At 40.9% G+C, this 25,160-nt stretch overlaps 1 protein-coding gene across 5 annotated transcripts in view; it reads left to right on the plus strand.

Moving 5' to 3' along the window:
• The window catches only part of THSD7B (thrombospondin type 1 domain containing 7B), a 355,621-nt gene that overhangs the window by 41,500 nt on the left and 288,961 nt on the right, over nucleotides 1-25,160 (plus strand). The window contains exon 2 of one of the 5 annotated variants that reach the window (XM_075757230.1): nucleotides 9,475-9,565. The exons of the other annotated variants lie outside the window; for them this stretch is intronic. The gene's annotated coding sequence lies outside the window, so the exon portion shown is untranslated. The remainder of the gene's footprint in view (nucleotides 1-9,474; nucleotides 9,566-25,160) is intronic. 5 annotated transcript variants of the gene reach the window in all.

Genomic DNA, 25,160 nt, shown 5'->3' on the forward strand with positions numbered 1-25,160 from the left:
ACACTACTGGGACTGAAAGCTAAAGGTCAGAAACTTTGGATAGCAACATTAATTGCTCCCTTTAAAGGATATAAAGGACCGGAGTCTTTAAGGGCTTGCTTGAGGATGAGAGCAATATTAATGCCAGTGATGACACAGCAAGACTCAAAAAATGTGGGGCAGGTTTTTTCCTTGTAATTCCAAAATAAGATCAACATACCAGTAACTTGGGTGTTAACCGCTTGAGGTATTGCAGCGTTACTTCAGTTGTGTGCAATGTTTAATGTTTTCTATTCCATTGCCTTGGATGTGCAGGGTCAAGCTGCAAGAAATATTAGCAGGATTAGATGTTGCAGTGCGTCACTGGATTGCCTTGGGTCATTCAGCATAGAGATCTTTTTTCTAATTTTTTAAAATTGTGTTAAGTCTCTGCTAGATTGTTATTGCAGCCTTTCAGTAAATGATGCCACGCTTGATTTTCCATCTTTGTGTTTGCAAGTTATGCTCTGTTCTCTTGGGTGATGTTTTAATGTTACTGACTCCTATTAAAAAGACATGGTGGCTTAGAATATGGGAATTATCCTGTGCATGCTCCTACTGTGTTGCTGAGCTCTTATCGTTAGTTCAGGCTCTATTGGAAAAATGTAAATATTGAGGGAATCAGTGATACATGATAGAACTTGCTGCTGAAATGGATTATGGTGTTTCATCGCGGCAATAATTTTTAAGAAACTTGGATTTCCACAGCTGCCTGTAAGATTCTCTGTAATGATAACGAAGCTATTTCTGCTTTCCTTCTTTCACTAACATATTCGGAAGATTACTTGCATGCTTATTCATGCAAGCAAGGATTTTGGAAATCGAAGTTTCCCAGTGTTGCAGAAACAAATAAAAAGCTTTATTGTGTCTACAGTTATGTTTGCAAAAAGATCCTCATTGTAAAGGCACATGATGCTAAAAATTTTGTTGGGCTTTTCTCGCTCCAGGGGTGCTTTCTCTACTCTCTGCTTCCCTCGCTGTGTCCTTCAGAAAAAAATCTTCTTGTCTCTAGGGAATGGGGAGGGTTGTGGGGGAAGTATCAGAACTTGCAAACAAGAATGTTTTTTAAATATTTAAATTGGTTTAACTTCATAGCCACAGGTGGCAGATTTTTTTTCCCTCCTCTTGTTTTCAGATATGCTTACTGATGATCTGTGGAAAATGTTTTGGATTTGTCTTTTTCAGTTAGAAAAAAAAAAATACATGCCTGCTGACTGATTTTTAGGCTAAGTTACTAGGAGCTCATCTTCACTGAAATAGTTTTTAGTTTGTAAGAAAATCCTGTTGGACTATGTAATGATGCGTTTGAGTTGTTTCCTCCCTATTGCACATTCTACAGGAAAATATATTTTCTGTTAGTCTAGTAGATAGTTGTACAGAATAGATTTTACGTGCTTTTGAAACAGCAGAAGTCTCCCTGGCAATTCTATTAAATTCCGGGTAATTTGAGGGAGGGAAGGGAGGAGCACACCTCCTCCCCTTTCCATAACCCATTGGCTCCTCCTCAGGCTGGGCTCAGGAGAAATGTATGCGAAGCTGATGGATATAGCTAAGAAACTTTTGATGTGGATCATCTTGGATGCTGTGTGGTAAGCAAAATAGGAGATTGCATACTAAAGAAGGTTAAAAACTTGTTTCCAAAGAAAAATATTTCAAACTCTAGCAATATACCCTTAGACTACGTAAGTGATCTTGATTTTTGCATTTTTATGTTAGTAGAATCATAGAATGGTTTGGGTTGGAAGGGACCTCAAAGCCCATCTAGTTCCAACCCCCCTGCCATGGGCAGGGACACCCTCCACTAGCCCAGGTTGCCCAAAGCCCCATCCAACCTGGCCTTGAACACTGCCAGGGAGCCAAGGGCAGCCACGGCTTCTCTGGGCAACCCGTTCCAGTGCCTTACCACCCTCACAGGGAAGAATTTCTTTCTAACATCTAATCTAAATCGACCCTCCTTCAGCTTGAACCCATTACCCCTTGTCCTGTCACTACACTCCCTGATAAACAGTCCCTCTCCAGCTTTCCTGTAGGCCCCTTCAGATACTGGTAAGCCGCAATTAGATCTCCCCGGAGCCGCCTTTTCTCCAGGCTGAACAATCCCAGCTCTCTCAGCCTGTCCTCACAGGAGAGGTGCTCCAGCCCTCTGATCAGCTTTGTGGCCCTCCTCTGGACTCGCTCCAACAGCTCCATGTCTCTCCTGTACTGGGGCCCCCAGAGCTGGACGCAGTACTGCAGGTGGGGTCTCACAAGAGCGGAGTAGAGGGGCAGGATCCCCTCCCTCGACCTGCTGGTCACGCCTCTTTTGATGCAGCCCAGGACACGGTTGGCTTTCTGGGCTGCACGCGCACACTGCCGGCTCATGTTGAGCTTCTCATCAATCAGTGCCCCCAAGTCCTTCTCCTCGGGGCTGCTTTCAATCCATTCCTCGCCCAGCCTATAGTCGTGCTTGGGATTGCGCCGACCCATGTGCAGGACCTTGCACTTGGCCTTGTTGAACTTCATGCAGTTTGCACAGGCCCACCTCTCCAGCCTGTCAAGGTCCCTTAGTAGTTTCAGGAGTTCTGTAAGGATGATGCAGCCTTGCTTATTGGATCAAATAAGAATGAAGAAGGGAAATGCTTAAGCCTGAACTCAACTTTAAATACTTGGAGGTATTTCATTATAGTAAACATATTTTTAAAATTTTAGCTGATGTTCGACAGCGTCAAGACTTGCATGCTCAGGATGGACAGTGAAGACCCCATCAGGCAGGTGTTCTCACTGTAGACTGAATTTCTGTACTAACAATATCTGTGGTTACACATTATAGAAAATATTTGCATTTTCCATAGATTCAAATCCCCAAAATAAATAGTTGCAGGTTGAAATGCTGGCAGCCTGGCAGTGTATTTAAGCTTGCTCTGTAGATTACTGTTATGTTTGTTTGCTATCTGGGGATGCTGCTAGCAGAGCTAAAAAAAACTCTGAGCTGATCATTATTAAGCTTTTAAAAGGAGTAGCAAAGTATAAGTGTCAAATTGTGTCTGAAATCTGAATATCTATTTTTAGATGTGAACTTACCTAAAACTTTTCAAAATGCCTGACCTTATAATTAAAACTTCACTAGTTTTTTAGGTGTTAGTTTTGTCAAGATACTTTTGCAGTGTAATGCTCTTGGTGGCAGAGCTTTTTGTATTCTCCTCGACGGATAAATGATTAATGGTCTCAACACTGCCTTCTGGATCACCTTGTAAGAGGTCTCCTTCATCAATCTGGCAAGGGGATTGTATGGCAGTTTGCACCCTAATTACAGTCCCCAGCTGGGGATGTGCAGCTTAACAGATTACTTGTAGCAGAAGTACAGGCGGTGCGGATATAGATGACCATGGAGTTGTTTGACACTCGGGTGCAACAATTAGATTTCCTTGCTGGAAAAAAAATCCACTTCATATAAACAGTGCAACAGATAAAAATGTTTAGCTGGAATTAACTCTGTAACTTAAAGGTTTAATAATAACAGCAGTTCTGTGTTTTCCTGTTTTCATCTTTTCTTTTCCCTTCTCTTGCAGTCTTATAGATGAGGGCAGTATTGCAAGCCAGAAATTTTATTACCAATAGAAACATTAAGGTATTCCACAGGGCAAAACAAAAGTGATTCAAAAGGTGCTTTTGCAGATAATAAGTTTTAGCATTGAACAGTTTACCCAGAAGACAACAGATTATTTCTAGTGGTCTGTCATTATTGTTGGCCTTTTTTCTGGCTCATTTGTGGTGTAATGCTGCTACTCAATTAAGATGTATTTCAGTAAAAACTATGAACGACAACTGCCCTGCTTCCACCAAGCATATTGCTAAGCATATACGTGTGTGCCTGTCGCTCAGTCTGACAAATATGAGCGTGTTGCTGAGAAACAGCTTATTTAAGGACTAAGGCAGGGAGGGAAACTTGCACAGCATCCAGTCAAACACAAAAGCAAAGTGCCTGTTTTGGTATTTGACAATGAGAGGATTTTGCACTTTGAAAGTATGTAATTGCCAAATTTTTTTGCATATATGTATCAGTGTTGTAGTGGTCAGTATGGTCAAATCAGGTAACATTATGAATATCTTGGCAATCTGGAAAAAATCTCATTTGTATTTTTAATGATAAGAACTTATTTTCATGACTTTTTAGAAAAACATTATTAAAAAGTCTGAGGATTGTTTAGGCATTGATCACTTCCCACTGGGTGACGTGTACTTGAAGGATAAAGGCAGTGAAAGGGGGTACCAGTAGACTGAGGCTGGAGGTAGAAAATTTGCACTATTTGTGCTTATATCCTGAAGAGCTAGAACTGAAGAATTGTAGGAATTAGTATTTGTGTTTAGGACAGTAGAAAAGTTCAGTTGTGCAGTGGCTGCTGCGAAGGTGTGGGTGTGCATGTTTGACTTGGTCTAACTTGAAAGGGGGGGGGAAAGGGTCTTCCTACTCAATGAAAAAATAGTCGAATATACCTGACGTGTGTTTGAGCTCGACTCTCTCGGTATGAACGGGAGCTGGTAGGCATGTGTAAAGCAGGAATCTATCACGGTGGTGTCCTAGGATTAGAAGAAAATCTCCGCTAAAGTTTTTATTCCTAAAGATGGTCAGATAATGATTGGTTACGGTGCATTTACTCTTGCTGGATTTCCTTCCCCGCAAGAAATGGAGGCATTGACCCTGGAGTTGTTATATTATCTGGAAATCGCATGCACTGTATGGTGAAAACGCTTTTGAGACATCATTTGAAAGGTTCTGCTTTCTTTGAGCCAGGTTTGTGATAAGTTGAAACTCGTGACTTTCCCATGTTCTGGTTCCCGTTGGCTCCCATCAGAAGCGAGCAGTCTTTCTGTGCCTCGTCCTCGCAGCTGAAAACCGATGGCTGGCTGTTCAACTTCTCTTTATTGTCTTGTTAAAAAGCAGATGCAATGTTTCCTTTGTATCAGTCTTTCAGATGGGATAGCAACATGGTTTGATGTTCTTGTGAGCATTCATCACTCCTCCATTTGCAGAAGCAATTGGAAGCAAATGACCCAGGTTGTAATTATTACTCATATTTTGTGTTTTTTCCAGTTCTGTGGCTTCAGCTACTTATTCGAGCTGCCTCGACACGTCATGAAACACCACATCTCGATCTGTAGTCGTGCATATTAATTGCCAAGTGATGCACTGCCTCTCGCTGATCTGAGTTTTGCTTTGGCGGTTCTCTTGGGACAAACGTTCCAGGACAAATGCATCGTAGGTACTTGAGAGGAAAACATTTTCTCCTATTAATTTTAGCAAATGGAAACACTTTTTTTTTTTTTTTTTTTTTTACTCTGGCTGAAGACTTTGTCTTGGCTGCAAGCCTGAGAGATTTAAGCATTTGCTGTTCCTTTTATTGTTCAAACCTGTGCAGCATATTTTGAGTGAGCAGTCTGTCAAGTTATTAGAAATCATTACTTTGCCACAGAGTTATTGAATGGATGTGAAAACAGGTGTTTGTCAGATTTTACCTTCTGGACTGAATATTTTTGATGTTTGGGAACTTTTAGCCGCAGTCAACCATTGTGCTTTGTATAGGAGAAGGCTTGATACAGATTATCTGAGCAATCAGGGAGCAGAGATGCGGTTCTGTGATTCATAATTGAAATTTAGCCTTTAGATTAACTTCATTAGTATGCTGTTGGACAAGAACAGGGTGTTAATAAATGAAAAAATTCTTCTGGGTTTAAGCAGAGAGTGCCACAATAGGTCTTTGCAGTTCATTATGAATTTTTTATTTTTGCTGCGACAGCACTATTTTTGATTTGACCATGCTCTTTTTGTCTTTACTCATCAAAATTGTACAAATATTTCTGTACAGAGAGAAATAGAGGAAAGGCTTTATCTAATGTGAGGTTAACCCCAAATTTGTTTTAGTAAAGCCACATTTATGAGCCATGGTGAGATCAAGAAAAGAAACTCTAAAAAATAGACTTCATTTTCCCTTCTAAGTCATAATTTAGAGTAACAAGTGAAACCTTTACTTATATTCTTAAAAACTTTTAAACTTTCTGGGAAAGTAGAAACTAAGCAATCATCTCCAGTCATTAGATAGTAGAGTTACAAATGTTTATAAAATACGTACCTGCTTATCTTACTGAGATGAAAAAATACTAATTTCTGGCTCCCATATTCTGATTACTTTGTAAATTCTTGATTTTTTTTTAATTTTTTTTTCTTGGATCTGGATTTGCTTTAGATCATAGTTCAGCAAAGTACTTACTAGTACTTGAGCACATGTTTTGAAGTCACTTGGACTCCAGGTAGCTTATTAAAGTTGACCTCTGTTCCCAGAGAGATGTGTTACTGTAGTGCCTTATATCATGTATCTCTCCCAGTAGTGCAGGTGCCATCAGCGTAGAAGGGAGTATTCAGACTTCTCCAGGTGGAATTTTCTTGCATGAAATAAAGGTTAATGTAGTTGAACTTTAGAATAACTGTGAGGAAGTTGTTACTGTTTTTATTTGTTAGGCTGTTTTTGCATTTTTATACAATGTTTTGTATGCTTTGCATGGTTTTATGGAAGATTTCGATAGATTCTCATTTGTTAGTCATAGAGCAGTCCTAAGAAAGTAATCCTGTTAGCAGAATGGAAAAGAAGATTTTAGGGATTTTTGGTTCCTTACCATCCTCACAGTTGCTCTTGATCTCCCTAAGACCTGTATCAGAGTATTTTCACTTGTCTGTACATATGCTCTTCAGTGGAGAGTTGTATGTGTGATGTAATCCTCCGTACTTTGAGGTGGCATGGCATCTGCTTCTGCAAGAAAGGATTACGAATTTAGCTTTTTTTTTTTTTCTCTATGTGCAACCTTGAAGAACGTGCAGATTGCTGAACAGCAATACAAGTTGGTGTTGAGTGCTTGGAAGGTTGGGAGCTGAGTGTGAACTCCTTACACGGAGTCCCTGTGGGCTTGGAGAGATCTAGCTTGGGGGAGCTTTGTGGCTTAGTGCAACTGAGAGTCTAGGGTAAATGTGGTGGTGATGTTGGAAAGTTTGGAGAAGAAAAATTAAGAGAAAAGCAGAAAGTCTTTTTTATAACATGAGTGTTGTGTTAAGAGTCCTTGAGTATTTGTGAAAAGCATTGATTGTGATCTCCTGGCGTATCTGAATAAGGATATGTATGTTTGTGTTACATTTTTTCATAGGGTTTCGAGCGGGAAGGGGACTTAAAATGCTGAAAGTTGTGACTGAGAAAAATTAGCTTGTGTGAGGTAGTTTAAGATATATGGAGTTTAATAATTTCCATTATTTCCTCCTGTGGAAGACCAGTCCTGAACAGCAGAAGTAGTACACACCCGCAAATGTCTTAATTCTCACAAAAAGCTATTGTTAGGAAACCTCACTTGGCCTTGTTGAACCTCATACAGTTGGCCTCAGCCCATCCATCCAGCCTGTCCAGATCCCTCTCTAGAGCCTTCCTACCCTTCAGCAGATCAGTGTTCCTGCCCAACTTGATGTCGTCTGCAAACCTACTGAGGGCGCACTTGATTCCCTTGTCCAGATCATTGATAAAGATATTTAAACAGAACTGGCTCAGATACAGAGCCACTTGTGACAGATACCGCTTATCTGTCCAGGTAACTCGAGATAGTGCTCATTTCAAAACAGTTAAGGCAAAATGCAAACAATCGTTTATCTACAAAATTCAAAATAGTAAAATCAGGGATGAAGAAATGAGAGAAAACCTTCGCTTACTTGTACATTTACAAAGGTTAAACTGGACAGGTTTGTCTCTCCCTTTGTCTACGTGATGTGCTGGAGCCTTTCTTGACGTGGTGGTGGTGAAGTGTTCCCTCTTCTTGCGTTCTTGGTGCTTCCCATAGTGCTAATCGGAGAGTTTTTGTAGGTATGCTGGTGTTTGCAGTCAGTCTCTCTTCTGAAGTCTTACAAGAGGTGCAGACAGATTAAACCTTTTAACCATAATCTAGTTTATTTTTTGTTATCCAGGCGTTAGTGTGACCGGTCAACTAAACAGACAATGCTTTGGAGGTCCAAATGTATATAATTTCCTATATTTAATTGACTACTTTGTTACTCCTTGCCTTAATGAAGGGTAAAACCCTTCTCTATCTCTTTGGTGACTCATTGACTAACTCCATGTAAGGTGTCTCCTCTACTGAATCTTGTTTCATGCTGTCTGGTAATTAGGATACTAGATACAAATACCTTAAATGTTGCTCATTACTGGTTCATGATTGAGACCGTGACATAATGACAGTTATCTGGCTTGGTGTGGTTGACCCCAACCATATAACCTCTGAGAATATTATAATATGTAGATATCCTTATTCTAATGACAAATGTTAGTAGTAAGTTTAGTTTCTGTAAGACAAATGTGTATGAAATACAACCACAAATGAAAACCTTTCACCAAGCCAACAGCTTCTCCTGTATGTTCTCAGTCTCTGCGCCCTTTTCGCCTCTTAATGCAAAATGGGAAAATGTTGAAACCCACGAAAGTCAGTGTGAGGTTTCTTGCTGGTTTAAATGGGAATAAGAAAGCTAGTGGTCTCGTATTTAGCTTTAAATAAATTTCCCACTGTCTAGAAATAAACTATTTCAGATACCTTCATATTCTCTAGTAACATAACAATATAAAGTCTGAAAATCAATGCACCTTGAAAGAATTTAAGCAAAAATGAAAAAAGCTCGAATAGAATCTGCTTCCGGCCTTTAATATTAGTACTTTGAGATTCCAAATTTTTATATTATTTTTTTTTCTCGAGCAATTCACAGAATCACAGCCTTAGCTTTTAAAATACCTACTCACTTGTGGAAAGTAGCCGGTAGGTTGTTTCTGTTGAAACGGAGCTTAGTCTTTGGATTCACTGATCCTCTCCTAGTCAGAGCTGTCACTTACTTCAGGTCGGTTCAGGCACACTATAAATCATTACCTTCTTACTAGTCAATCAGTGATTGATTCAATTTTGCAGCACTTGAAGGCAGTCTTTCCCAGTTTAAAACTGAGTTAATGTGGCCTAGAAGGATTGAGCACATAGCTAGGAGCTTGGGAGTTCTGGGGCTAAGACTGGTATTATTGGTTGACAGTGGGGGCTTAGGCAAAAAATGTTACATTTACAAGGTAGAAATATTTGTTGTGCCTGAGTGTGTGTGTCTTTTTTTTTTTCTTTCTTTCTTCCTATTTCTTTTTTTCCTATGTTAAACTTGAGTTCTTTAAGGACCTGGTATCTGACATAATGTTCAGAGTTGTTTTGCTTCCCTAGCATCTGGAAGTACTTAGAGATGGACAAACATCCACCCTGGTGTGTCTCTCAAATGGAGATATGTGTACTAATGGAGCTTTAAAGAAAAAATAAAAGCTGTGCGTTTGCAAAGGCCTTTGACACCTCTGCAGAATAATTGAAAATAAGACCAAATGAACCTTTAAGATGTCTTGAAAAGTTTAATAGAAAATTGATTTTCTTTTGAAGGTACGGAAAGCCTTCATCCCATGCCATGTCCTGTCTACACCACAGCCCATAGATTGGAAACACTCAAATCCTTTGCGGTACTCAATAGCGGGTAAGAAGTGCATCGTGATGGGACTGAACTCTGGTTGGTATTAAAAAGCACTCGGGAGTGACTAAGTCCTTGAATGTGCAGTTTTGATTTTTGTGCCTTGTAGTCTAGGAGAGTTGTTCTCTCACACATTGGTGTTCCTGTGAAGACCTATGGGTATAGACTTGTGCCTCTCTGGGTTTCAAAGTTGGCTTGTGTATACGTTGTGTAACCTTTCAATAATCTCAGTGAAGGAGAAGGCACTGCTAGTATGAAGATGTAAAACGTTTCAGCTTATTAGTAAAAAGAAAAATCCCTTAAAAATATATACTTTTTAAAATGGAACAAAGTTCAGACTTTTGTAATTGTTTCAAGATTAACTATGCTTTATCAGTAATAACAAAGCAAATCTGTTTTCTCAAGGCAGATGAAACCACAAAGATAACTGATAGCAAATAAAGGAAAGTAGAAATGGACTTCTATCCTCTTTATCTTACCTCCTGCTGTCTGTGGGTCTTCAGCTGTGGTATTTTCCTGCTTACTTTGAAATTGCCCCACTTAGGTTGGTCTGAAGTTATTGTTGCTGTGAGGGAAGTGAGGGAAATGTTTTTACATTAAAAAGGTGTTTCATCTGACTAGCCTTGAAAGGCTTTTTTTCAGTAGTAGTTCCATTTTCAAAAATACAGCCAGCATCATAGTGTGGGCAAGTAAGGAAATCAAAGAAATACATTTTCTGACAGTATGCTGTATTTTTTTGCTTATCAGAATGACTCTGAAATTCTGTTCTCTTGAAACAACAACAAGGAAATATTTCTGGTTTTCTGATTAAAAAAAAAAAAAGAAATATTCTGTCTGATCTGCTTAACATACTTGGAGCAATTCCAGTGCAGCGAGGGATGCTCTGGGTAGTGAACAGATCAGGATCCTGCAAGGGAGGCCGCCCTTGGTGCATGGTGTTCAACAGAGTGTCTCTAACTTATTTAGCTCTTTTATGGCTTTATATTCTGTATTTGCTGACAAGTAATTGTTAGTGTTCTGTGTTGGGTTTGCTGCCAGTGTCGCAAACAACTGACTTCATGAATTGGTGCTCCCTGAAGGAGCTTTGCTCTTAGAACTCACACGGCACATGCAGCCACATCCTCAGCTCTCGGAGATGGGCATAAGCGGCAACTGTGGCAAGCCGAAGATTAGTCCACAAAGGTTGTTTCTGTGCATCTTTAGCTTCTCTAAATATACGCCTGTATATATGCCAAAATTTCTGAGTAATTATTCCATTAAAACTTGAACATTTGAAGGAGCTAAAACAAATGAGTTGTGATAACATTGTATATGACTTAATCTGCATATTCTGTTTAATAGATACAAATTGTTACTGTGTTTAGTTTAATTTGTCATCATTTGCCCTGCTTTACTATTGTTTTGGATGCAAAAAATATAATTAAGGTCCGATCTTGTAGATTCTTACTCTTCCAGAGAGACTTACTGACTTCTATATAGGAGTTGGTTGACTGACTCAAGCCTGTGTCTGCTGAGGCTTCCACTCTACCTTCTCCTTTCTGGGTGATTCTTGGTACAATTTAGAGTTTGACCACCGCAGTGCTGGAGTGGCAGCAGCTGTAGAGATGAGAATGAACTGAAGCCAGCACTTGTAAAGCAGTGAGTTAATATATTTATAAGGATACTATATATAGGTACTTTGATATCAATATATGCTATTAAATAATGTATAATGTATTTACAGGAAAGAAATTTCAGCTCTGCAGAGCAATTGCACGTACAATTACCTGGCAACAAGAATTGCACGCTATGTTTTAGGTATAGGTAATGTTAGTCTGTTTAAAGCCAAGTGGAAAATTGCTGTAAATGTCCACAATGAGCTAAATTCCATGTAGATTCTAACAGATGTGGTGGGTTGACCCCGGCTGGAGGCCAGGTGCCCACCAAAGTGGTTCTATCCCTCCCCTCCTCAGCTTGACAGGGGAGAGAAAATATAATGAAAGGCTGGTGGGTCGAGATAAGGACAGGGAGAGATCACTCACCACTTGCTGTCATTGGCAAAACAGACTCAACTTGGGGAAATTAAATTATTAGCAAGCAAAACAGAGTAGAGCAATGAGAACTAAAACCAAATCTTAAAACACCTCCCCCCCCCCTCCCCTCTTCCTGGGCTTACCTTCATTCCCCAATTTCTCTCCCTCCTCCCGCCCAGCAGCACAGGGGGACGGGGAATGGTTGTTGTGGTCGGTTCATCACGCGGTGTCTCTGCTGCTCCTTCCTCCTCAGGGGGAGGACTCCTCACACTCTTCCCCTGCTCCAGCCTGGGGTCCCTCCCATGGGAGACAGTCCTCCACCAACTTCTCCAATGTGAGTCCTTCCCACGGGGTGCAGTCTTTCAGGAGCAGACTGCTCCAGCGTGAGTCCCCCATGGGGTCACAAGTCCCGTCAGCAAACCTGCTCTGGCGTGGGCTCCTCTCTCCATGGGGCCACAGGTCCTGCCAGGAGCTTGCTCCAGCACGGGCTTCCCATGGAGTCACAGCCTCCTTCAGGTGCCTCCACCTGCTCCAGCGTGGGGTCCTCCCTGGGCTGCAGGTGGATATGTGCTCCACCATGGACCTCCATGGGCTGCAGGGGGACAGCCTGCCTCACCATGGTCTTCTCCACAGGCTGCAGGGAATCTCTGCTCTGGTGCCTGGAGCACCTCCTGCCCCTCCTTCTGCACTGACCTTGGTGTCTGCAGAGTTGTTCCTCTCACTCCTCTATCCAGCTGCAATTGCTCTGTTTTTTGTCCCGTCCCCCCCCCCCCCCCTTTCTTAAATATGTCATCTCAGAGGTGCTACCACTATCGCTGATGGGCTCAGCCTTGGCCAGCAGTGAGTCCATCTTGGAGCCGGCTGGCATTGGCTCTATCAGACACAGGGGAAGCTTCTGGCAGCTTCTCGCAGAAGCCACCCCTCTAGCCCCTTGCTACCAGAACTTTGTGATGCAAACCCGAAATAATAGATATTGAAACAGGCTATAAAATTGTTGAGAGGAACCTTTTGAGGTAGTAAACAGAATTTAAAACTCCATGTGACTTTGAACTTGAGAATTGGAGCATCTTCTGTAAGAGATTTGTCAATGTGGGAGATGCAATGTTTTAGTGAGTTACTCCTAGAATAGTTCCCTTGGGGAGCTCAGGTTTATTGGAAACCTCTCCACCAATGTTGGGAATATTTGTTCGGCCTTGCCTTCTTTAATAGAAGCAGAAATGGTTCTATGATAGGACTTTGGAGATTAAATAATGTTCTTTGATTATATAGAAGAAAATGAGAGCTGCTCAGCAGTGTAGAAGATTGGTCTTCAAATCCAGTAAGGCGGGTGGTCATAGGCAGAAGCCAGAAATCCCTGTGTAAATGTTAACACTTATTAAAAATCAATGTTCTTCTTTCTGTAGTTTCAGCATGTTAAGAAGAGAAAGGGGAAGAAAAGGTTAATCAAATACCAGTATAAACAATATGTTGGCTTATAAGGCAATCGTTTCTTATTTCTATTCAAAGCCATTGAGCTATAATTATGAGTAAGTTTTCTAGTTCATATGTGTAAACAAAACCAAACCACAACAAAAACCCAACCACCCAAAAAACCCTCCAAAACAAAAACCTGAAAACAAACAAACCAAACACTGCTTTGTTTATGAAATGGTAACAGAGGTCAGATGAACCGCACTGCTTTGGTTCGGGAAGTCTTGTCCCATCACCTTGTGCCCACCAAGGGCAGTAGAGTTGATGCGCTTGCATTTACTCTAGCACACGTCGTATCACTTGATCAGATTTAAGCTGTTTGTTCTTATTTGAAATAATGTAGGAAGTAGTAGAAGAAAAAAAGAAAAACACAGCTAGCATAGCGAAGAAGAACAGTTGAGTGTAAGGGCTCAGTACTGGCGGTGGTGGCTTAGGTGACCACGGTGCTGGGGGCAGTACGGGAGACTTGTGGGAGTCGTGTATGGGGGCACATCCCTCTCCTGGGACTTTGGAGGGGAGCTGCTACTGCTGTGGTTTCTTCTGGCCACATGGTGCTGCTGTCACGTCATACCTGCTTTTTCTTGGCTCCCCAAGGGTTCATGCTGAGGAGTAGCAACCACAAGAGCTGCCGGCAAGGACCTAGGACTACCTTTAAGTGTTAATCAAATCCCTTCCTACTCTGTCACAGCTCCATCCTAATAACCTCCAACAAGGATCCTTACCTCAAAACAACCTGACATTGAATGAGGGTAATACATTGCTCCAAGATGATGATGGATTCACTAATGTTATGTGACTTATCTTTCACGTTAAAATTAATGTAGTCTTTGATGTTGTGAAGGTTGAATTCAGAGAAGATAATTGATCCTTGAGCCAAAAAGGTGTCTTCAAAGTTCTTGGCAGTTACTTGGTAGTTCAGGTTGCAGTTGTGTCCTGGTTGTCGTTCCAGTTGCAGACCAGCCTCTCAGCACGGTGGATAAAGTACCAAAACTGGAAATGACACATGAACATGTGGAAACAGCAAAAACTGAGGGGCTTGTGAGTTTTTAGCCTTTAAACTAAAAGATTGGGGATTTCTTAAAGTTGCAAGTGTGTCTGTATGATGTTTTTTCATTCAGGCCTATGTAAATTATTAAAATATATGTGGGAAAAATAGATTACTTGTTGGTTGTCAGTACGAGATAATGCTACTTGTTTTTTCCAGTGTGTAGGATTATTGTTTTAGAATTAAAAAAATGTTGCCTCCAGAATTTTTCTCTGAAATTTTATTTACAGAAGATAGTGAAGGTTCAGGTACTCATCCTTGGAAATGTGTTTTGGGGTGGTGGAACCAACCCTGAAATGGCTCCTGCATCCTCTAATTCTGGTGCAAATATCATGGATTCCTGACTGCTTGCGTAGTTTCACAAGTAACATTTTTGGAGGTTGTTTGCCCATTAGCAAAGAATTCTGACACTAACAGCTTCCATCAGTGATGTGAAAGCTTTGTATGGTTGAGACTACCATCGTTAGGATGGAATTTGTCTCCTGCATGCCCAGTACGGTAACAGGAATGCAGGTGGAAAGCGACTGTGATGGAATTCAGTGATATGTTGATTATTACAGCCGATTGCAAATTCAGTAGAAAGGGACTCTTGAAACTATAGTTCAATAACTGTTGAGAGTCCAGATGCAATGAAGAACTGTGATCCAAGGTCTCAGGCTCTGGACCGTTGCTTTTATTTTTCTACATCTGAAAGGAGAGTGGAACTTGGTCAGAAATTGCTCGTTCTGTAGGTGTAGTGATATATTAGGGGCATGATGAACAAACTGTGCTTCTGTGTTTCTGCAGTGATGCCCCCGTCCCCCTTCTTTGGGGGCGATGTCTTTAATCTGAAGATTTGACTGTTCTCACCTTAGCTTGTAGAAGGATAGAGTCCAATTTTGTAGAATACTGTCATTGGTGGACACTGTCATCAAAATCAGTAGGAATCTCAATATAGTTATTAGTACCCATGACGCGACCAAGTTCATATGAAGGTTTGGTTGTTAAATAAGTATTTAAAGTATTTTAAATGATACCTTTGATTATAAATGTGCTATGACAGATGAAGTTACAACTTTAATATTTTGTTTCAAAATTCTTCTGTATTTTCCTGAATATTCAAGTGTATTTTCTTTATTACTTCTTTAAGGCCAGCAACATTATTATTTTAATCCATTTCTTGGATATCGTAATAAGACTGTAATGTGCAGCAGTCACTGACAAAACATTAATTCATTATAATATCATCATCAACAAACTTCTAATAACTTTAATTACATCTTTGTCATATTAAATGTTCATGTATAGGTACAATGGGAAAGGTTGTTTTCAAATTCAAGGAAAGTGCTAAAGAATGCTATTTGTCCCTAATTAAATATTGAGGGCTTATGCATTAAATATTTAATTGGCCAGCTGTACTGCAATCGAGTAGTGGAAAAATGCTAAAACCCTACATTTGCACTTAAAGACCATTTCTGGGGCAGTTAAGTGACCTGGTGCTAAATGAATTGGAAGGAAGCGGCTTAAATAAAACCCCCCTTTGGTGTGTTCCCGCGCTGCTGGTCCTGAGAAGTGGCCTTTGTTAATCACGTGGCTGCACCGGGGCTCTTCGGAGCACTTTAGTGTATAAGTGCACTGAGGACCTATTTCTGACTTCTGGCTTTCTGGAGAAGAGTCCAGGATGTTTGGGAAGGCCGTAAGGCACTTGGGGAAAGCAGGGAAGCTGCTATTTGAACTCTGTTACATGAGAAGTCTGTATCAAAATTGGCATTAAAACGATGCAGATTGACAAAAATTGTATCAACCTGAACCATTTCAATTTTACAGACTTCTTTTAAGCATATAGTTACTAAGAAAAAGCAGAGATGCTCTTTTGCAATGTGTGAAATAGTCCTTGTACTTTGAGGAGAAAATATAAAGACAAAAGGGAAGTAGCACACGACACTTAGGCTTGTGTTCACAGGATTGTGGATTTGGAAGGAGCTTAGACCTGGCCTTTCTAGTTGTCCGTTTTGAACACTAAACATTATTCAGTTTAGAAACGGGTAACTGAAATACAAAGGATGTCAAGGCAGAGCTTTAGGTGTGGAAATATTGGAATACGCTGTGAAATCATCGTGGGTCCATAAGGCCTCAGAGAAAGAAAAACGTGCATGCGGTGTGAGGCAGTGTTGCATTATGAGTTGGTCCGACACCCCGGGGTTTGGGGTTGTCATACTGGGTAGACTGCTTAAACTCTGTGTCTCAGTAGTGGACACCTGTCCATAACGTAGGAATGAGAGTTTTATGGTGAGCCTTAGCAGTTGTTACTAAGATGCTTTGAGGAACACGTGTGTTGGGAGCTCTGTGTGCAGTGTGTTATTCCAGCCATCGTCAGAGGTGATGTGATGGCTCTGCTCCATTTGCTCATCCTCTCTTTTCCACCCTCTCCCTCCCATTGCTCTGTAAATAAAGGACAAGGAGAAGGGAAGATCAGCCTCTGATCTCAAGATGAATGATAATTTGTTATCAGATGACCTCGGCACATGTTTGTCCAAAACTATTTTAGCCTGAAAATTGAGAGAGGAGGGTTTAAACCACAAATGAGAGAAGTCCTGGAACAGCATCTATTCTGAGGGATTATGTATCTGGAGTCTCTGTCTCTGCTGTTATATCCAAGAGAAGTTCCGCTCCGTAGTACATAATTCTATGGATTTTTATGGGCTTTTGTTTTGTTGTCAACAGTGTTTTAAAGCTAGGTCACACTAAAGTTGTGCTGGTGTCCGTGTGCTTGGGTTAATCAGATTATGAGGCTTAAGGAATGGAAAGCATGTTCATCTTCATCAAAGAAAGTTGAGATTTTTGGCTTTCTTCTGTAGCGCCTGTTCTCGAATCATCTTGGGTGTCCGTGATCTGTGCTTCTGTGTTTCTGTTCCACGCTGTGGTCCTGACTACTGTCTTTTACTCTAGACTTGGTTTGTCACTGGATGTTTGAAGTTGATGGTAGTATATGAGGAGATGTGCAGAGTAGATGTTTCATAGACTTGTAGATTAAATGTCTACCACACCTTTCTGTGGCTGCGGGGGGCTGAGCTGAGTGGTGCAGATAGTTCTTCCTTTGTTATGTTCCTTGAATATACTAGCTATGTTTTTTTTTTCCAACTGGAACTGTTGTTTATTACTGTTGTAATAAATTTTGTGATTGAACTAATGAAATGTAAAAAGAATCCATGATTTCATTGGGATGTCATAAAGCTGTACCTTTTAAAAGGTGTGAATTAGTGTAAAAAGTAGCAAGGCTTACTAAAAATGGGCATTATGCTGTGCAAGTGTGCTAACGTACTATGCATTCAGCCAGTGCACTGCATCCTGACATTTAATAGTTGTATTATTCCGTTTGTTGGTCATTTCTGAGCAAGGAGTGTCAATGAGAACTACATAAAATGCTGTTTCTTAAAGACCAGTGAGTTTGAGTGTACCTCACAAACTAGATTTGCACACTCTTTTTTTTTTTTTCCCCCACCATCAGGTATTTCTTTGAATATTATCAGAGTGTGTGTATGTCATAATTGTTTTTATATTTGAAAATATCTAAGTTATGGCACATATAATGTGTATTATAATGTATATGGGGTGCATAGCACAGACCCAAGGGTAGTCAGTGAAGACTACCCTCGTATGCAGGATAGAGAACGGGAATTGAAACTTAAGCTCAGCCCTTGCATGGGAAACTGAAGTCCACTAATGGGAAAGATTACCCAAGATTCAATTTATTTTGATAATACTGTGTTGTGACATCTGTCACTTTGTGAGGATAATTTGTATTGCAGAGTGAGTTGGAGTTTTTCCTCTGCATTTACAACAGATGGCTTGTGTATCTTTCCTACGGTCTTCTGAATTACATATATACATCCATAGGGACAAATTCCATCATTTGAATGCCTAAAACTTTTTCCAACATCCTTATGCAAAGTATTTTTTTATCAGAAAACTCTGATTGCAACTGAGACAGCTTAATGAAGTATTCTGGGCTTGACTGAAGTTCTTCAATAATTTTTTCATGTTCGCAGTGGAATTTCTGGTAATTCACTGGAGAGTCTGTAGCTGGTAGGATGGGGGTGGAGATTTACTTTGGATGAGGGATGCCTGCGTTCAAATCATCTCTTCTTGGCTTCGTTCAGATCTGGGACTTGGATTAATATTCTGGCATTCAGTTGAGTATTTTGAATGTGAAGCTGCGGTGAGTTGTATCTCTCTCATGTTTTTGATGTAAAATATATGTGAGGAAGATAACCTTCATAATCAGGCAGAACGTTAAGAAGTTGCAGGATGAAGTAAAGCAGTTCAGTTTTAATGACAGTCACGAATGAACCTTGCAACTCTCATGGGCATAAGGCAAGACTCTTCGTAACTGGGAAAACTGCTTTAATATGGCTTGAAATGTGGTCTGTCAGGAAGCCTTAAAAGGAACTTTAACTGTATTAGGCAATGAAAGGAGGCTATTACTTATCTAATTACCTAGATTTTCATTAATAATGCAAAATGCTCTGCTTTTTCATTCCTCCAGGTGATTAACCGAAGATTTTTCTCAGCAATCTCACCTCTGTTTTGAGAGAGGTGCAATGAACAGCCAATAGATCTTTATCTCACCTTTTAAAAAAACCCAACCAAAACAGAGTTGAAGTGATTAACCTTTAACACAAAGCTACCATGACTGTTAACATCTTATAAGGTAGCCCTGCTGAGCGAATGCTGAACGGTTGGGAAGAAGGTTAATGACTGATCCTCAGGAGAGGGGAGAAATTGATCTCCCATGATTTAAATATAGATTCAAGTATAAGTCTGAGACTGTTAGAATTTCATTGCTTTTAACTTTTGGTCTGAAACTACAGCAAAGCTTAGGTGACAGAACCTGCACTGAAATTATTAAAGTTAGATGAACGGGCAACTCAAGAGTTAGAGCTGTAATTTTAGCAGGACAGTGGGTAATACCGTAAACTGTAAGAGCAAAGCTTGAATAGGTGATGTAGTTACCAGGAGCTGGAGACAGTGTTAGAGAATCATCGTTTCAAACATGCGGGCTGATACTGATACTGGACATGACACGGTGTCCCTGGATTGTGCGCTGCCCTCGGACTTGCTCCGTCACTTTTCGGCAGCGTGCTGCCCTCTAAACTTTGCTGCCAGCTCCCGGATTTCTAGCAAAGGGAAGCAGGAGCTTCCGGTGCCGGTGAGATCTCGAACCTTTATTCTGTATGTCCTGACCGGCAGTCCTGTCCTGAGGAGGGAGCAGTGGGATTCGTAGGAGAGCTGTGGTTTGTTAGCTGGATTGCTAATGGCCGTGGCGGGATCTTTCTCCGTGAATTACCTTTCTGTCTCTGGATTAGTGCCATTATCTTAACAAAGCTTGAAAATTGCTAATCGCTAAAACTAACAGCTTACATTTGTGTGTAGCTATCAACGAAATGTTGTATATAAACCATGTGTCATGTTGTGGCCTTAATTGGCTTTTATCAGTTTATCCTAAACGATGGCCCATGCTTCACATAATCACAGGAATCTTTTTATCTCAGTAGCCACAAGGCTGGGATCCACGAGCAGGGTAAATGCACTGACTGTTGCTTCCATTCAAAACGTTACTGTGCTCCAACTGTCATTTAAAAGACAAAATTCTCAAATGTAATATTTTTTAGAATTTATTTTTTATGAAGTTGCTTCTATGCTAGTTTTTATTTTCATTGCAAATGGCATGGTAAAAGTCAAACGGGTGAATGTTTTATTAAGCTGAAGACCCTTAACAGGGCTATTGTTGCTGACATTAGAACAAAGTGATCAAAACCCACACCTAACTTTTTAATGAAGTTTTTTATATTTAAATAGGAAAAAATGCTGTGTGATTGTATAGTCAATGCAACTGATAGAAGGACTTTAAGAAATAATATTTTATTGAAAGTACTACTTTTTTTTAAGGTATTGGTCAAGGCATAATCGTTCAGTGCACTGTTTTTTTCCATAGCCACATGTTCATTACTTCTTTGTGCAGCCAGCCTTAAATTAAAGGGTCAGTGAATTAGATCTAATGCTAAGCTATTGTGGTATCTTGCTAAATATAATGTTAAATCCAGGCATACATTGTAAATACATAGTGACACTTACCACAGTTGTGAAGATTGAAATACCATGTGAGTTCCGAAGTGAGGTACGATGAGTTTTAACTTATGTGATTTTGCTGTTCATTTGTGAAACTTTACAGCAGGTCTGTGGGGAACAAAATTGCCAATTTGAAAGAAAAAAAAATTAAAAAATTGAAGCTTTATATTACAGCACTGACATTCATAAAACAATTTCTCTTAGGTTTGGAGCCAGCTCCACCTGTGGTTTTTTGCAGTAGGGTGCCTCACAGCGCAGGTTCATTCATTGAAGATGGAGAGCTGCATAATCTTCTGCCCTGGTCTTTGGCTGGGTGATGTGTCCTTGTACTCGCTGGAGTGTTTTTGTGCCGCCTCCAACTTCTCTTACGGTGGTCAGTGTTCAGAAGCTGCCCTACAAAAGGGTTGTTGCAGGCCATCCTAACGAGGGTTCATTAACTTAATTCCTTGCCCTGCTGTTTTTTCCTGGTGTGAGTGCAAGGGTGATGGTTGGATTGCTCGGGAGAAGGTTGTCTGTCGCCTTGCTTCTCTGCTGGAACATCTCCAGCCTAGTTTGCAGCCAAATAACCTTCCTTTCCAAGCTCCTGTTGCTGCTGCTGCCCTGTTGCAGAAACAAAATGCTGGTTTTTAAAGAACAAAATGTAAGAAAGACGCCGTCTGGGTTTTTCCTCAAATGACTTTAATACTCTGGGAAGCTCAGTGGAGAATTAGGTGTTTATGCATGGATGAGGAGAAGTTTAATGAAGAGGAAAACTACAGTCTTTACTCATTTTAGCCTTTCTACTGTTTTTCAAATAAATCCACAGAGAAGTTGCAATATTAACAGCGTGCTCCTATTCTTATTGTACCTCTCGGCACTTTAGCATAGGAATTAGAGACAAATAAACCCCCCCAAACCAAACCCAGAGGCAAGCTTTGAAAAATGATAATGGGAAAAAGCCTCAGAGAGCTGTGTGTTTCAGGCTTTACAGAACAAACTTTTTGAAAAATGGGGGACTCCAGGGCTACAGTGCTGTAAAGTGAACTGCTGCTTTAATTTTAATTGTCCAGGTGTTGAGAAATGAGGAGAAATTTGGTCAGAAAGCAGGGATTTTGCTGGGTACAGTCTTAAAATAAATAAATATATATACACACACGCCAAGTGTAACTTGCTGAGGGCAAGATGTAAAATCCTATTTGGCTTTATCCCGTTTTCTCCCCATATGCACGTATTTTGCTTCCCTGACCACGTGTGAGAAGGGGCAGTGTGAAGTAACGTATTCTGTAGCATTTATATTCATAATTTATGCCTGCAGTCTTGAAATAATCTCATTTGTCTTCCACTGTTGCTGGAACAAGTTTTGCTAGCGTTGAAGGACGCTGGAAGCAATGAGGGATTCTGTTGTTTCAGGTTTTCATTTGTCTTCTGTAAAGAGCGGCTTTGAATAAAAAGATAAATCGAGGAGTTGTGTAATATGATTGCTGGTACGTTACCAACCTGATTTTGAGGAGGCTCGCAGGACTCTGGCTTGTCTGTTCAATAGATAACCAGGTTTATTGGGCAGATAATACATTTCTCTCAGGCACAGGGAAAGAACATGTCAAACACCTTCTCTTGTCTTCCCAGGCGATAGATAGTGTCACTGGCAGCAGGACCGGAGAAGACCCGTAGCTTTGCCGGTGTGCCTCCAAGGATGGAGGGAGGTGGTGGATCCCGGTGCGTTCCCTGCGGCAGCGTTTATCTGCCCCAAGCAAAATGCAAATAGAGAGAAGCCAGGGCTCTGATCTCTCTTGCAGCTGGGAATTATTCCTGAAGTAAGCTCAGATCAGGCAAGCACCGATTTTTTGAATGAACCCTTACCAGGAAGAAGCTCCTGCCCTGCACACCAGGAGTGGTGGCTGTGTCAGAGGTGTCCTGGGGGATGACAGCTTTGGTTTGCCTGCACTCAGTCACAGAAACAGCTACACAAACTTTAAACTAAGCCAAGTTTAAACCATTAGCAGTCCAGCAGCAGCAGTATGGCACTCAGCATGGATTAATTTTTCCCTCTTTTCTGGAGTTCTGTGATTGTAGAGCATGTGCCTGTACCTGTAGTTTTTCTAGGTTAAACCAGCAGGTTATAGACTGCACTGCAAAAAGTGGTGAATCAAGAGTCTGTGATTTAAAACTTTTTTTTGAAGGAAATTTGTGGAAGATCTTGGCAACTACAAACATGGGAAACAGACATGTTTGTGTTAGGCATTTTGTGCAGCTTCTCACTTTGTTTACACTGGAGTAAATCTGAGCAAGTGCTGGTGATTTAGGATTTATTTGGTGTAAATTAGATTAAAAGTCACCCTTGGGGCCTAATTAAGCAGTGATACAAATAGTGGAGTAAGTTACACACTAGCAGTAGATTTCCCAGATAACAGGTATGAATGGATGCAAATATGCTTAAATTTTCATTGATATAGAAATTTTAATTGCATTTGTTGCTTGCTAGCTGGGTGACTGCCTACAGCCCAGGACCACGACCCTACTCGGCGTCTGCGTTCCCGCTGGCGTCGTGCAGCATCTCCTGAAGCTCTGCTGCCTTTGCTAGGCCTGTTTGGTGTTTTGCTGGTCGCTTCCACTTGCTCCTCTGAGCCGAAAGTACATATAAATGCGCACTTTTGGTTACTCTAAGCAAGAGGGTAGGACTTAAGGAAATTTTCTTAAAGACTCTTCCTTATTGTTGGTAAAACGTTGTATAGACAGGCTTCAGTCTCCCAGTCACAGCAAATGCAATTGCTTTCTGACTGATTAAACATCTTACCCGCAGAATAAGTTATTAAATTTGTAAGCTCTAATGTGCTGTCTTCTGTCTTGTTCCCGATAGCTAAAGGTGGCTGTGGAAAGTTTTAATACATTGTCCCTTCTGTTTCCTTGATGGATGTTCCGGCAGAAATGGATAAGGTGACGAGATCAGCATCAGCCACGTTTCATATGCAGCAGCAGTGCTGCAGATGCAGGCTGAACCCTTGGCAAAGCATCTCGTTTTCATAATACATCACAATATCTATCTGATTGGCTTTTAATGTAAAAAAAAAAAAAAAAAAAGTGTTTTTGAAGACTGCTGATGTAAAAAGTCGTGAACTTTTAAAAGTATTTCTATTCACTTCCACAGTTTGATTACTGTAAAGTGTTTGTGCAACTGCAATTAGGGGATGTCACCTTGTGGTTACTAGTATTCCAGGGAGTTAACACCTGATGGGATTGATCCTGCTGTTCCCGAGTGCAGTGTTCCTCGAACCTTTCCTGAGTGCCGCAGTTCTTGTAGCTGGGGCAGGTGACATTTGCTTTGATTGCCAGTTTATTGGGAACCGAGGCCTCCTCTCCCAAAAGCAGGGGAGAGGATTGTGCAGGTTGGTTCGGTCTATTGAATTTGAGTTTTATTCCCTCTCCCACACAGTAATGCCCAAAAGTCCGTAGCAGCGTGTAGCTTCTCTGAATCCTTTTCCCTGAGAAGAGTTCTGTCATTTTTATTACGCTTCTGCTCTGGCAAACGGGGCAGAGTTTTGTAGGGCACTGAGCTGCTTTTCACTTACCATAAAAATAAAAGTGTGCTGGGGGAGTCCCTGAGCAGCAGCTGGTGATGCCGTACCTTTGTCTCCTCGCTCAGCTTGGGGGAGCTGATTGTTTGCTACGAGTCTCGTGGTACGCACGTAGCATCCTCCCGTGAATGCTTTTATTGACGGGCTGAACAGCAGGAGAACAGCCGTGGTTGGGGAGGGTGGATGACCCGTTCCTCTGGAGGGATGTGCTCCCGTGGTGAGGGAGTCCTGCTGGTGACGTCCATGGCTGGTGGTGGTCCAGTGAAGCTAGGACATCCTGCTCCAGTGCTGGTGACCAGGATTAGAGCAAGCCTCGCTTCTGCTTTTTATGTTTTCAGTAAAAATACAAAACAACAGCCAAACTAACTTCCTCAAATCAGACCAAAGCCTTTAGGTTTAACTTGTGCAAGTCTACTTGATTTTAAAGCACTTGCTTCGGTTACCTGTTTTGGAGGTTTTTATGACTTATCCATTTTCTTTATTTGGATTAAGAGAATAATTGAAGTGAATCCTTACCATATAAGATATGGAAGTTCAAATGTAGGTCATATTTAAAAGGGTTTATAATGAACTTTGTTAAAAATGTCTCCTGATTTCCTCTGGTGTATTCAAGTGCATATTTTAAAAGCTGCTGTTTTAAAACCCAGCTTATATAAGCCTATATATTGGGAAGTTAAAGGATTTTTTTTTTTATATGAATTTGGGCCAGCTGTAAAAGTGAGATTATACAGTGGGTCTTTAGGAGGTGGAGATACCGAAAATGTGTCCCCCCATATCTCCTCATTCTTGCAGATGTCTGCAGGCCAGACATCCTGTCCCTGAAACAACTCCCAAGGAACACACTGGGGCAATGTTACTGCATCGTACAGACCCTCTCTCCATCTCAAGACACCAAGAGGTTTCACATGAAGTTTCCTAGACACTTGTTACTCACAGAAACTTGATACTGTCTCTGCTTTGAAATGTGTTTGGGTTTTTTTTTTTATTTATTTTTTAAATGTGGTTTAACTCAAAGAGAATGAGTGGATTCCTGTAGCTGGGCTTTAACACTAATTTTGTATTCCTCGTTTAGTTGGGTATAGGTGTTGCAGAACACACATACCTTGTTAACCAGTTGTTAGGTGCTTGTCAAGAGTGACAGAGCAGAGCATCACCATTGCCTCACCTGATTTCTCACTATACTCTTCTGCGAGGCTGCACCCGCTCTAAAATAGTGATATCTGTATTAAATATTAAGAAATACTGTACTGTGCTATGAGAAGTCTGTTGAAATAGAGAATCAGAAAGCTTGGAAGAGTTCATTGTGTAAAAGTGTGTATACACGTATAGGTTTTCTCTTCCCTGTCAGGGTGCGTGGGGACTGTTGGTGCCTCAACGTGACAGAGTTTGGAGCTGGAAGCCTGGGTCCCCGTGGG

This window comes from Balearica regulorum, chromosome 6 (genome assembly GCF_011004875.1).
Source record: "Balearica regulorum gibbericeps isolate bBalReg1 chromosome 6, bBalReg1.pri, whole genome shotgun sequence".
Taxonomy (NCBI): Eukaryota; Metazoa; Chordata; class Aves; order Gruiformes; family Gruidae; genus Balearica; species Balearica regulorum.